Raw genomic sequence first — 14,035 nt, forward strand, 5'->3', positions numbered from 1 at the left:
GGTTTTTTTTTAACTAGGGGTTTAATTCTTTCTGGTTTAGCATCTGGCAGAAATTCATTTGTGTATATTTAAAAACAGATGTTCAGCAACTTCCCTCAGCATCCCTTCCCAGCCTTTGAAGGGTGCTGCCCTCCTTTGCCTTCGGAGCAGCTGCTTGGCATGTCCTGCACAGCAATGCCAGCTGCATGGCAGACCTCTCCAAAGCTAATTTTTGTTTCCCTTTGTCAGTGCATGATACTTGCTGCCTGTTGGGATGCTTTTAGAGGCCTCCTGTGCCAGCCATCTCCAAACAGGAATGGTTTGCTGCAGTAATAGTGTCTGCTAATGTCTCATTACAATCAATTTAAATGCTTCAGTTCCACTGAGAGCTAATAACACATGAAAGTCAAGCTAGGCTCGTAATTTCAAAGACACATATTTTTTTGTAATGAACAGAACTATTATGCCCTGTTGAAAGTTGACTATTAAAGATTTTAAAGCTGTATTTGCAATGTCATTAGAACCTCTTCATATGTATCTTCTAAGCTTTAAATTGCAAGGTAATCTCAGCTTTCTGTTTACCTTTAAGAAAATAACAAAACTTTATCTATTGTCCTTTGCAATTTTACACATTCACATCTCCTTTCCTAATAGTATTAAAAAAGTTTAATTATATAAACCAATGTGATTTACCTAGGTTCCAGAGACCTTCACATCACTTTTTATAGAAAAAAAGAGTCTGTTTCACTGCCCTTTATTCACTTTATTGTTTTCTCTCCCACCTCAGCCTCCCCTCACTTGATTTTCAACTAAGTGGCCTTGTGAAAAGGAAAATTAAAATAATGGTAGCAAAATGCACCTGAAATCATCATGGGCCACTCTTCAGATGGATATCTGATGTAAGAATGGAGACAAATTGGACACAACAGCCTCAGTGTCTGGCTGAAGTTACAGAAACAAAGAGAAAAAAAAACAGATTCATATATAAAAAGGAAAATGAAGTTTACATGGTTCTCAAACAGTTCATGACCCTTCCAGATCTGCAGTGGATAGGACACTGAAGGCTTTGGGAAACAGACAAAAGAACAGTGATGCTGAAGAGAAGGAGGAGAAAGCAGCCTTATGTATTCTTTAAAAACTATTTTACAGGTAGTTTATGAGTAGTGATGGAGAGGTGAGGGAGAGGACTGAAAGGAGGAAAGAAATGCAGAGATTAACCCCTCTGGATAGGCAAAGTACAAGGCACAGGGCACACTGACATATGCTGGGCAGTTTGCAAGTGGAGAAGAGTTCTTGCTCATCAGCCCCAGAGTACTGAGGGCTGTAGGAGGTGCAAGGAGGATGCCTAGCTCTCACTTAGCCTCTGGATGGATGGATGAGCCCAGGAAGCAGAAAAGGGGGTGGAGGGACTGGAAAACCTGAAGCTTTGCAGGCTTTCTTGTTATACAGGGGCTGGGAAAGCTGTGAAGAAAACCTCTACCCACTTGTACCCATCTCCTTGTCAGAGCTGACTGAGCCCAGTGTTATGCTCCTTAAAAACAGAGCTAAACTTTAACTCTCGTCCCATCAACAGATGGGAACCGATGGGGCGGTGGGGGCAGGCACACACAGTTTAGGATTACCATTAAATGCAGCGTTCCATGAAGTTGTATTCCAAGGGTGCAACAGAAAGGGTCAAGAGAGGGAGCATCTGGGCTTTGATTTGTTGTGTTGAGCAGACAGGACAGAAAGGCCTCAGAACCTTGCTGTTGTTGGCAAGGGCAAGGAAGTTTTATCCACCAGGCTTCTCTGTACTCAGTGGGAGAGAAGGTTCTCTGGAGGATGGTGGCCCTGAATGGAGCTGTGGGTAAGCCTCTTTTTAGGGTCTCTAGAAGATTAACCCCAACAGGCTGAACTCAGCCTTTATGATTTGCCTTGTCATCTGCCCACCTCACGGTGGTGGGTAAGAGGCCAGGGAACAAGCAGGGATCCAGGAATGGAATTTGATTGTGAGGCTTCTGCTGTGTTGCCCTCACATAATTGTGATAGCACGTCTGCAGGAGGATGACCAAAGACTGCAGCTTTGGCTTAAGGAGTGATGGTTCGAGATGCTCGTAATAACCACTCATATGGGACTGCATCCCTTTGAAGGAAGGCAAGCTAGGCAAGGTGCAAAAGTTAATTTAACACCAACTGCAGAAAAGAGAGAAAAAAAGCCCTAATTAGGCATTCCTAGCATAGCCAGTCACTGTCCAGAAAGTGCAACAATAGTCACCACTACAAGACAGTTTAGTTCATGCTGTGAAGCTTAATTTGCCCTATTGCACTGACAGGTGATGACAGTGTTTCTCCACCCTAAAGCTAACAGGGAACAGAAATTGTCTGTCCACTGCAAGATGTTCTATTTTAGTGGGAGAATAAAAAGCAACAAGCACAGAAACAAGTTGTCTTCTCTCTTCCTGTCCCTTTACACTGAACCGCCCTCTGATGTGGCTTGACTTCAACCGTGTTCTGTCTCAGTCCTCCAGGTAGTTGTTTTTTATTATTTTCCCATCTTGTCCATGACTAAGTTGAGAAGAATTCAAGTCCCTCTGAATTATCCTACAGTCACTTGGACTTAAGGTTTTGTGCGCAAAAGAATTTTGTCTTCTTGCTTGTGTGCATGCAGCACTGTGCTTTGCACTTGAAGTCAGACAAGGTGAAAAGTAACTCATCCTGGAGAAAAGTCTGTTCTGAGACCAGCTCCTTGATCAGGCTAAAGAACCTTCCCAAATCTTTTATCCTATTAATTGATATGTCAAGAGCTAGTGCATCACTTAGTCACTTCGGAGTGAGTCTCACAATACATTTATCCCAAGATGATGGAAAACTATCACAACAGTTTTATCACAAGTGAAAGCTAAGATGGGTTTATGTGACATTCTTGAAGCTTCAGTGCCTTGTGCAAGTCAACAGGAAAATACTGCTATTTCACAAAATGCCACTGCAGCCAGATTGGTTTGGGCATCACTGATCTTGTGTGAATTAGCACAAATTAATTTTCACATTAACCTGCTTAAGCCATGAACATTGCACTAGGTACTAGGGGATTCGGTTAATTACAATAATAGCACTTTTGTGCTAATTACAGGGATGCACCAAAAAGGTTTCTGTAGCAATACTAACCCGTTTTATAGCATGTAGGCCATGGGCTTCATCTGTCCCAATTCATATACAGTAATCTTCTTTAAGGTCTCATTTCTGACACTTACAGACTTTTTCAAAAGGTTTACCTTTTCAAAACCATCCCTGCTTGCCTGTTTAGTTGCATTCCTCTTTTTCATTACTTTTTGTAATTTTACTGTAGTGTTGTTCTTTAAATATTTCAGTGCACTGCATTGTTTTCTTGTATTCATTGTGAATTAGAATGAACAGTCTTAAAAAGCACCAAAAGAACTTAAGATGAGACATTAGGGAAAAATGCAGCTGCAGAAAGGAGAGTGAACCATGAGAATAGACTGTTTGGGGTGGTTGAAATGTCTCCATCTCTGAGGATCTTTAATAACAAATTAGCAAACATCTGTGAAAAGATCTAATTGTGACTTAGGGCCCCCAAAGGCTTTCTGCTCACTCACTGGCAACCTCTTCATCTCCTATTACTTCTGAAAAATCAGGCTTGTGCTCCAGTTGCAAGTTTCTGATGCCTGGCACCCATGTAAGAGAGTCCTGTTTGTCCTTGGAAAATGCTAGGCAGTGCAATTCGATACCGCCCTTTAGCATTGCAGTCTAAGCTAAATCATCTCCATTTGCTTCAGAAGGTGCAGTCAATTGTCCCAACACAGACCACATTTAGGAACTTGATCATAAATCCCAGACCATAATACACTCCCAGACGATCTCCCCTGATTCTCTCATTTGATCTGAGTACATCTCTTTCTTGGATGACTGTGTATAGGAAACTTAAATCATTCATCATTGTCAAAAAAATTTCTGAAGTGTTTATTGGTTTTGATCAGTCCTGTTCAAACTGTCTCTGAAATCTGTATGGATGTGACATTTGTTAGTGCTAAAAGCTGTTTAATCATAAACATCGTAAGCATCATCTTGGATCATCTTGATCCACTGTTTTTCCCTACCTGGATCACCCTGAGCAGTTACAAGTAGTGAAGCAGAAAATCAGAGAGCTGTGGAGAAACCAGCCTGAGACAGACAGACAGATAGATAGATAGATAAATAGATAGATAGATAGATTAAACTGACTTTCTGTAGGGAAACCACTGATAAACCAGTAACACCCACCTCATAAGGATAACAAAGTATTCACTTACTCCAGAGAACAAACAACTGGTCCTTGGGAAAAGCTGTAGAGGTTGCTATTCTTATTCTGGATTGCTCGTCAGAATCATGAAAGAATATTAGAAGCCTGGATATCAGGTGGGAAGTTTTCAGCACTTCCATTTTCTATTGATCTATAAGCCTTGTCTGCAACATGGCTCACCAGCACAGCAGGGAGACAGCAGAGATCTGCTTCCTGTAGGACTGACTCTGATATTTTCTTTGTTAACTAAGATTGTATTGTTTATTTAGCAAAATGGAAATTGGTGGGTGAAGTTGTGTTTTCTCTCTAAATCTGTCATGAGAATCAATATACAACAGAAAGAGCAATTTACACAGAGGAACAGTGCTGGGGTAAAAGCCAATAAGTCAGCTTCAACCGTGTTCAGCTAGAAGAATTAGTCTACCTATTTGAGAATTGGGTGCTATGAGTGGCCTTCCAACAGCTGAGAAATGCCAAAATGGAACTTATTGTAGGAAAGTATTTGAACAGTTTGTGCACTGTATTTTAGGGTTTGTTTTTCTGTAAAAGCAGGACTTGGATTTGATTAAGGAGACCTTTTCTAGCTAAGTCTTTCATGCCATAAGGGTGGGTTTTGGTGGTTCTGTGAATGGTGAGGTCAGTGATATCAGCAGTAATTTCAAGGCATTTATGGTATTACAGTTCTTTTCCAGACATTATTTCAATTTTACGTGATCTGATGCTCAAGTTAAACAACATTTTTGAGGATCCAGGCCATAGTTATATTCCCCATTTCTAATTAGTGGACAAATGCACAACATACTGCAGAGAGCTCAAAATATTCCCTATAATAAGCGAAGAGGGATGCAGGAAGCATGACTTATCCTGAGGTAATATATGTATTTGTCTTGTTTAAATTCATTCAAGCTTGTAATGTGCTGAACCATTCCCTATTACCTGTTTGTATTAGAAATGGTAATCCCCCTTTAATCAGGAAGCTCTAGCAAACTAACACAATTCTGCAGCTGCTCTCAATATTGCCTCTTAGAAAAGATCAATACATAAGTGGGAATGTTTTAATCCATTTTCTTCTTTTCTTTTTTGTTCAGGATATTTGGGATTGTTTTAAGGGTTTTTTTTAAGTTGCAAAAATGGATAGTTTTGTTTCTGGTCTTTGCTGAATTCTTCTTTTTAATTCAATAGAGTGTCCCAGACAACCTTAGGAGATGGCTGAAGATATCCTTGACTGGAAGAGCAGCACAGCTGAGTGTAGGAAAGTGGCAGTTATGGGGGGAGGTAGTTTTTACCTGGCAGATTTTGAAATCAAGGAGTGAATCATTTATTAATGGTATTTCCAGTGTTAGGAAATTGTATTAATCATAATAGCAAAACAGTTCAGCCTGAGGAAGTATATCCATGTTTATTTTCATATCACTTTCGCCAAGATTCTGTTTCTGTTACTGATGGTCCTTCTGATCTCTACTTTTGGTAGTCTGTAAGGCTGTTCTGTTCTGTGAATGGTTACCTCTGGTACTATTGGTATTCTTGCTACTGTTTAATTTTCTGCTTTGGCTTACAATGATTCTAAATTATTTGTGGGTTGTGGTTTTGTTGGGTTTTTTTGCTGTAGGCTACAACTTTCATGCTGGTTTATGGAATTAATAAAATCACATTAGCTTCCACATCACACTATTTTCAGTAAGAAACTTTTTATTTCCCCAAGTCTCTTTTAGGAACCCCTTTTTTATCTCTTCCCACTCTGAGTATTAGAATTCCATTGAGTATAAGTACAAAACTGGCATATGATGTGCTGTGAAAGTTTTTGTGGAAGTTTTCACAGAAATTCACTTGGGAATTTTGAGCCCTGATTAAGCAATGTCTTTTTTTTTTTTCATTTTTGTCTGAAAATCAGGTGGGTCAGACTGATCTACATTGCCAGTTTTATTTCAAAAAGATCCTCACATAATTCCTAGGTGGGTCCTGATCCTCCTTAGTCGCATTAAGTTGCTGTTGTTTCTGGAGATGATGAAGTAGGATTGTACCCTTTTTTCTTTTCCCAGCACAGTGTAGTAGAAGGTGGCATCTTCTTCATACAACAATACTGGGGCAGATGCCATCTGCCCCAGTGTGCTCCCAGCTCTGTATCCATATACTTGTGTCAGAGTGCTTTCCATTCTGGATCAGTCAGACTCAGCCAGGTTAGTGTAAATAGAGAACACAGGCTAAGCTCGTTCATTCTCATTGAGAGGGATTTGAAAACACTCACATGTACCATGTAGCTGACAGGTGGGACACTCAGGAGGAAATTTATAAACAGCTGAAGGCAGGTAGGAATCATTTGCCATCATTTACAATCTGGAAAAGAGGAATACCTACCCAAGGTAGTTACAGGGTTAGCTGAGAATACCAAACTGCCTTCCCAGTATTGCCAGGCCTGGGAAACTCTAGAAGTGGTCAGCTCTGTGTTGTTTCTTCATGCCCAACTCATGTCTTAAGCAAGCTAAGCCAGCATCTTCATTAAGATATCAGTGAAATGTGCTCAGCTCCCAAGAAATAGAACTACGCTTGGTAAAAAGCAGAAGCAAGAAAAAAACAACGAAGCAAAAATAAGTAACACATGCCCCAGGGCAATGATTTTGGATGGGGAATCATGGAAATTGAATAAATTTCTGAAAATATGGTCTTCCACCACTAGCCTGAAGCATCAAAATAACTAAATGAATTAGCTTAGCTATTAATAGAAAGTAGGTTTTGTTCCTTTGCAATGTCTCACATAAATGTTTGTTGAAGAAAGAGGATTCCGAGGCAGGGAAGTGCTTTTGTGTTTTTTTTTTTTTTTTCACCTTGACAGAGTCATTTTGTGCCTAAAACACCAGAGATTTCTTGAAATGTGTCTGCACTGTACAAAACAGTAATTCCTACAGAGCTATCAAGGTTAATGAGTCATAAGCTGCTCTTCTGGGTGAGCATGGCTGTGCAAGTTGGATGCCAGGGCTGAAGAGATGTGTCCAACTTTTCCAAGATCTCACACTGTGCTGCCAAGGCAGACCATGTGTAGGGGTATGGCTGCTTCAGATCTGAAACTCTGCTCTTTATTCGCCTTGCCCCTTCTAGGACATGTGTGCACACAACAAGTGTACATACATGTGTACACACAACATGTACACACAACATGTTATCCAAAATGTTAGCTCGGTCTGGGCCTCAGGGAATTAGAGTGCCACAAACACTCCTGTTTAGTTCAGGGTGCATCAGGCAAAATAAGAGGGAGGTTATTTTTTGAGAATGCAGTAAAATTCAGTGCAGGATAAAACTCCTCAAAGTCTTGTGAGGGGTTATTTTCAAAAGCTGTTGAATTGCTTGGAGTTTTCTTCAGTGGTTGGAAGAAGTTGAAGAAATTTCCATCTGAGAAGGTCCAAGCTGACACTTCCTGAACCAAGGGTAGGCTTTAAGAGAGCAGGTAGAATAACACCTCAGTAGGATACATAGTTCTTTTGCTCAGTAATAGCTTGATTTGTTTTAGTACATCTCTTTCATTAGGAGGAAGAGACTCTTTGAATCTAAAACTTCTAGAGACTACTTTGGCTTGGAATTATATTCCCTGTGTCTAGAAGTAGAACATGTTATTAGTCTCCTGAATGTATCATGGACAGAAGATATATTTTCAGGGGTCTTTTCACAACTAACACAAAATGAGGACTGTATCTAATGGTGTAACACATGGAGAAAGCATTATACTCAGTAATAAAGCAAAAGAAAATAAATTTAGTGGTGATATTAAGGCAAGCAATCCAGCTGCAGAACAAATACGTAGGGTGAACTTCTAATTAGAATACAGGCTGAAATGTACATAGCTGTATATTGGTAAAGGGAGACAACCAACCAATATGAAAGAATAAAGACATTAATAGCCCTACTGTGCTGAAGTTTTAAAGTGCAGAGCAATCAGTAAAATCAGTAAATATGCCTGTGTCATTATTTCTGAAAGGTTCCTGAAAATGGGTATGGAAAATATTTCAATAAAAACAGGTAGATATATTCAAAGTAATAAAACCTAATAAAATGTGAATGTGTCTTTGCTTCCCTAGTATTGAAATCTGTGTTTTTAATTTCCTTTGAATGAGCTCAAGGGAGCTGTATGACTGATAAGAAATAGCAGTATCACTTGTTCTGTTATTCAGTGCATCATGAAGGGAGCAAGGCTTTTTGAGCAGCACTTTCTCCAGTCAGTAAGGCCCACTGCAGCATCAAAAATGTGTGCAGGTTTTTGCTGTTGAGTCATGAATTTAGCTGATAGTAAATTTAACTGATTTTTTGGATTTATTAAAAGCATAGCGTTTGCCATAAGATATAAAATCCCAAGCCGGCTTTGTACAGGGCTGTGTCCCTGGCAGTGGCAAACATCAGACACGGCAGAGGAAGAGAAAGGAGCCAAAGGTACGATGAACTGTACCTAACCACTGCATGTTTGTTTATTTCTTACAAAATTACCACAGATTACCACAAGATTTGTCACCATCATTAACCTGCTGTGTAAATGCTTGCAACATCAGACAGCTATAGAATTGAACCCCATATCATCTAAAAAGGGTACTTTCAGCAAAAAAAATTGACTCAAACGTTAAAAAAAAATTTCTAAAGAGAAGACATAAAATACTAGTATTATCAGTTCATGTCTTTTTGTACACTTGTTCACTTTCCATGTGTATTAGAGTAGTTTCAAAGGCTTCCAGGGTTGTACGATGCTGGGCCCTTGGCAGGCATAGCCAAAGACACAGTGTTAATGTGGCAGCCTTATCTCTGCATAGCTGTCATAGGATGATGAGACTGACTCGTTCTGGCTCACACAGCTTCACACTGTAAATCTGTGGAAAAGAAGAACCAGACCCAGTACTCGGAAGTCTTGATGCTGGTCTTCTCACCTTCCTCTCACCTCCAAGTACAAAAACAGTGGTGACGGGGCAACACTGTGGGCGGGAATGGAAGAACACTCACTCTAGGAAAAAGTGTGTTATTATTTTAAATCTTAAAGCCAAGACACTTGCTAAGAGGGGGCAAAGGAAAAAATATTTAAATAAATAGCATAAATAATAGTATGATGATAATAGTCTTATGCACATCACTGTCTCAGATGTCCAAGGCAATAAGTTCATGACTCAACATGGAAGCATACAATTTGTGTTCCCATAAACAGAACAGAAGAAAATCTGAGAAGGTTTAAGCTGGCCTGGATCCACTGAAATTATGCTCAATTGATATTGACAGAGAAGCTGATCTGGCTCCTTTATTATAGTTTCTAGAGCTATTAGCACACTTTCTTTGAGGTGATAAAGTTCTCTTATTAATGCCTTCCTCGTTTATTTGTGTTTTGGGGTTTGGGTTTTTTTTAAGATGTGTAGTCTGTTAAAATTGAGCAGTTCCAGTGTTACTTTCCAGCTTGAGTTTCTACTTTTTAGTAAATCTGTTATTGTCTAGAAGCAAACAGTGATTATCCTGACTTATGCAGAAAAGCAAAGCTGCTGCTGGCTGACAGAAAGAATTGCTGTCTCTCTAAAGGGGCCAGCACTAAAAGCATTCAAGTGATAAAGACATGGACTGGGTTGCTGAAATAGTATTTTCACTGTTGTATCGTATGTCAGCATTTCAGTTTCTTAACTGTGCTTTACTTATAGGATCAGGGCTTTTTTTGTTATCATGTTCTCTAAATTCAATCAATACTACAATTTTTGTTATAAACATAAAGTGAAAAATAACAGTGGTGTAGCTTTGTAAAATTCTGCAGTTTTTTCTCATACAAAAACTGCAGAATATTTATTCATTTAACATAGATATTCTTTATTTCTATGACCAAAAATTAGCATCAAACTGTCAGATATAATATCTCCATCTTTGGTATTTTTGTATTCAGAAATTATTTGATTTTGAGGTTTACTTTCTTGTTTTCATTTTTGAGCTCTCAAAAGCATCTAAGACTTCCAGCAGCTTTCGTGTATTCTCAAGTGTTTTTTGTATTCTCAGCCTTTTAGTCCATTTCTGAACTCATTTTGAAAACTTTTAAACTAAAATTTCAATATACTGCTTATATTAATAGAAGAAGTCCTTGCTCCATGTATGTGAAAGGTCGTCGCAACAAAACTCATCCCAAACTGTCCTTATTGTCTTTGCATCCATCACGGATCTCACAAACTCATGATATTTGGAGAGACTCATGATTCATGGAGACACTTAAGTGTTAAGTAATCAGACTCACAGAAGTTCTCCTACCAAGTCTGACCATGGATGCCCAAAGAGAGTCAGTAGAAAGCTCAAAAGGGAGGGGTGTCTGTGTGTTAAAACAATTCCTTCCCGTCATGTAGGTGCCCACTTGCACAGTGGGTGGATGAGTTGGCAGAATTTTAGGTATCTAAATCACTTCAGCAGTAAAACCTTTGGTATCTGCATCCCCTGGGATACCTAAGTGGATTAGGCAAGATTTTGTAGATCAGAGTTTTTTGATCTTGGCCAGCTAAACATGAAGTGTATCAGTCTTTGGATATGAGGTTTTAGATGTTTTTTTTAAACAGGGCTGTCCATTTACCTTGCTTTGATTTCTCAGTATGTGAGCAAAGGAGAAGTTTCCAGGTGTTTGAAGTTTACTCCCAAAGATCTATCCAGTCCTTTCAACATGTCCAAGTGCTTTGGAAAGGAAAGGATTGCTTCAATATTTGAAGGTTAGAATATGTATGAGTCCCAGATACAGCACTTGGCAAGGTGTTGGAATGAGGTAGAAGGAAAATCACCAGCTCCATTTACTCCATTGATTCAGTCTAGGGAATGTATGAAGCAGACAAACAGTAGTTCTTCAAACTGGTGTCTTTATTTGATAAATATGCTGGTTTGGCCTTGGTTGGCTTGGGGCACTTCACATTGTAGCCATTCAAGCTGACTCTCCTCTCTCTCCTCACTGACTGGAGAGCTGAGTGGAGCCAACAGACTCTTGGCACAATGAGGATTTGCCTGTGGCAGCATTGCCCTGAAAGATGGTCTTGCTCTCCCTGTAGCTGGGCCACTTCTCACAGCAGCAATCTCCTCTCCCACATCCAGTGCCACCTGTCCAGGGGCAATGAGTGCTATCTGTGTCTTTGGGACAGCCAAATTCAGGTCTGCCTACACTGCCCTGAGCCCTGGTCCAGCTCTAAACTGGTGTATGAACAAGCACTTCCCTCCACCCCATTTGCCCTGTTTCTTACAGCAACAGTCCCAGAGCCACAGGCCAGCACAAACCGCTGGATCATCCGTTCTGACCCCAGAAATAATACAGGTTACAGTTTGCTCCCCCATTTGCCCTTTTAGCCTAATGTGTAGCTTTATCAGATTCTTAAGCTACCAGAGTTGTTAAATGGTTACTAAATCAGGCAACAGGTAGGATCTTTGCAGATGGACTGTAATAAGTCAAATTTGGGAAGTTTTGCTAATGAAGCATTCCAGTAGCAACATGTTCTGTGTTCTTCCCTTTCTCCAAAGAGCATGAAATTAGTGAATCAGCTTTAACTGTATTTTTTGTCAGTATGTCACAACCTCAGTGTCCTTTTAATTGAGTAGGAGCCTTGAAAGTGTGTTATTTAGTTTGAGTAGGAGCCTTGAAAGTGTGTTATTTAGATTCAGTGCTGAATTTGAAGGAAGCATGAAGTGCTTTTCTGGACTTTAGCACTGTCCCTATTCACACCTAACAAATGCAAAACTATTAGGAAACAGCTCCCGTCAAATGATCCAACGTACAAAGAAGTGTTAAGGAAAAAGGACACTTTCCCAGTAGGCAGAACTACCACAGCAGTTCTGATGGCAGAGCATCACTCTTTATTTTTCTGTTCACATTTCAAATGCAGCTGTCACTGTAGCATCTAGGAATCAGTAGAAGTACTAGGAGGACTGAGATTAAAGATACTGATCTGAGCTGAGTTAAATACTGCCTGCATTGATGGACATGCAATTTTTGGTCCGGGCATTTGCCAAGAGAAAGGGAGAAGTGTACATTTCAGTATTTTTTACACAAAAATGTGAAGGTACAGTAGGAAAATACAGTCCCATAAATTTGGTTTTTTTCAAATTATCTATGAGTTTAAATCTAGAGGAAAAAACCATCTCAAGAAACAAAGTAACAGAATATCATTAGTACTTCAGTAATTTTTTATGTCAAGCAGGGAGGAGGACCTTGAACCTTGAGCTTACATCACACACTTATTAGAAAATTTTTAATATGTCTTGTGGTTTCAAGAGATCTCCCAGAAAGAGAGAGATTCTTGAATTCAGAATAAGTTTACAGTCAGTTAAAAATGGTTAAATTACAAGTGTGCTCTAAAGTCAGAGCACAAGCAATAATATCATCATCTGACCAAACTGTAGTCATTTGAGTATCTGATGTTCAAGTTGCAAATAGCTGGATGCTGTGCTAGAGAAAATCAGAGTTTCAGTCCTCTCTTCTCACTCTCCAGATTGGTGTCTAAATCTGGGAGTTACTCCCACACCTTACATACAGAGTCAGCCTGGGATGTGGATGCTTATTAAAGGGAAAGTTGCTCTGCTGTAGATCATTCATATCTTTGGCATTGCCCAGATGTAAAATGTTAAAGAAGATGAATTACACCGTATGTTTACTGTCTTCTTAAGTGTATCCACCATAACTGAAAGAGAGCTAGTAACAACCCTTACAGTTGTAATATTCTATCTGTTTGTGTAGGCCTGATGTTGTATGAGGAAGAGAAACGCAAGATCTGGTCCTTAAGATCACCTTTCCTATTTGCCAAGAAGAAATGTTAGATTCGTTGTAATGAAATATAAGCTAAACAAAGCTTTGCTCAGAAGATGATTATTTACTAAATAAATTCTAAAGCAGGGGATTAGAACAAATATGACTCACATAGAGCAAGCTTAAATCCTGCACTGAGGTAAACCCTGCACAACTCAACTCCACTTAAAAAAACCCACCAGTTTGTAGGAGCCTTAGATCCACTGAGAATTTGTGCTTTTAAATCTCTAAGTTTAAATATGCACTCTGGGTGAAAGAAATGAGCAAGAAACAAGCTGTAGAATAAATCTAAAATACAGTCTGCATGTAGGAGTTTCTCTTCTCCTGACATACAGAATTTCAGTTGCAGTCAGTGAAGTCATAGGTATGTGGGAAGACTGAAGAGTCATACCACAGCAGTGGTTCCCAACTGACGAGCAAAGTAGCCACTGTCACTTAACAGACTGAGTAGGTAATGCCAAGGAGGCTCAGTGGAAAGGGAGGCAAAATGTGTCAAGAGAGAAGGAGGGGAAAAGCCCAAACACAAAACCCCAAATCAAACCACTCTGCTAAGCCAGCTTGAAGGTGGCTAGTGTCTGTGCAAAATGGGAGATCTTGTAAAGGTCAGGTGTTATTACCCAATGAAAATGTAGAGTGCACTGAATAAAATGAATTAGTTGTTGCAAAGCATCTAGACGTTCTGGGAAGTGAGCCAGTAGGAACAGAAAATGATCAAACAAAAATAATGCTGAGTTCTTCTAGGAGAAAATGCGAATGTTGCTGTCTTACAGCATTTTCATGTAGCTCAAACAGCAACAAACAAGATGCAGACCAATGGGTTATAAATGCTCTGTAAAGATTTATTTGCTTAAGCTGGGACACGGTGTGATCTGGTGGGATGTACCTCCATCCTTTAAGGGAGGAAACCTTGTGTGCTGGTTCCACTTCTGCTTTAGCATTGCTGTGGGGAAAGGGACCCTTCTTTTGAAGGCATCAGTGAAATAAAACATTGAGGTGCAGGGAACATCATCTTCTCT

The 14,035-nt window shown here is 39.7% G+C and overlaps 1 protein-coding gene across 31 annotated transcripts in view; it reads left to right on the top strand.

Moving 5' to 3' along the window:
- Positions 1-14,035, top strand: part of DLG2 (discs large MAGUK scaffold protein 2) — a 1,001,253-nt gene that overhangs the window by 897,227 nt on the left and 89,991 nt on the right. The window lies entirely within an intron of this gene.

Source organism: Corvus cornix, chromosome 1 (assembly GCF_000738735.6).
Source record: "Corvus cornix cornix isolate S_Up_H32 chromosome 1, ASM73873v5, whole genome shotgun sequence".
NCBI lineage: Eukaryota > Metazoa > Chordata > Aves > Passeriformes > Corvidae > Corvus > Corvus cornix.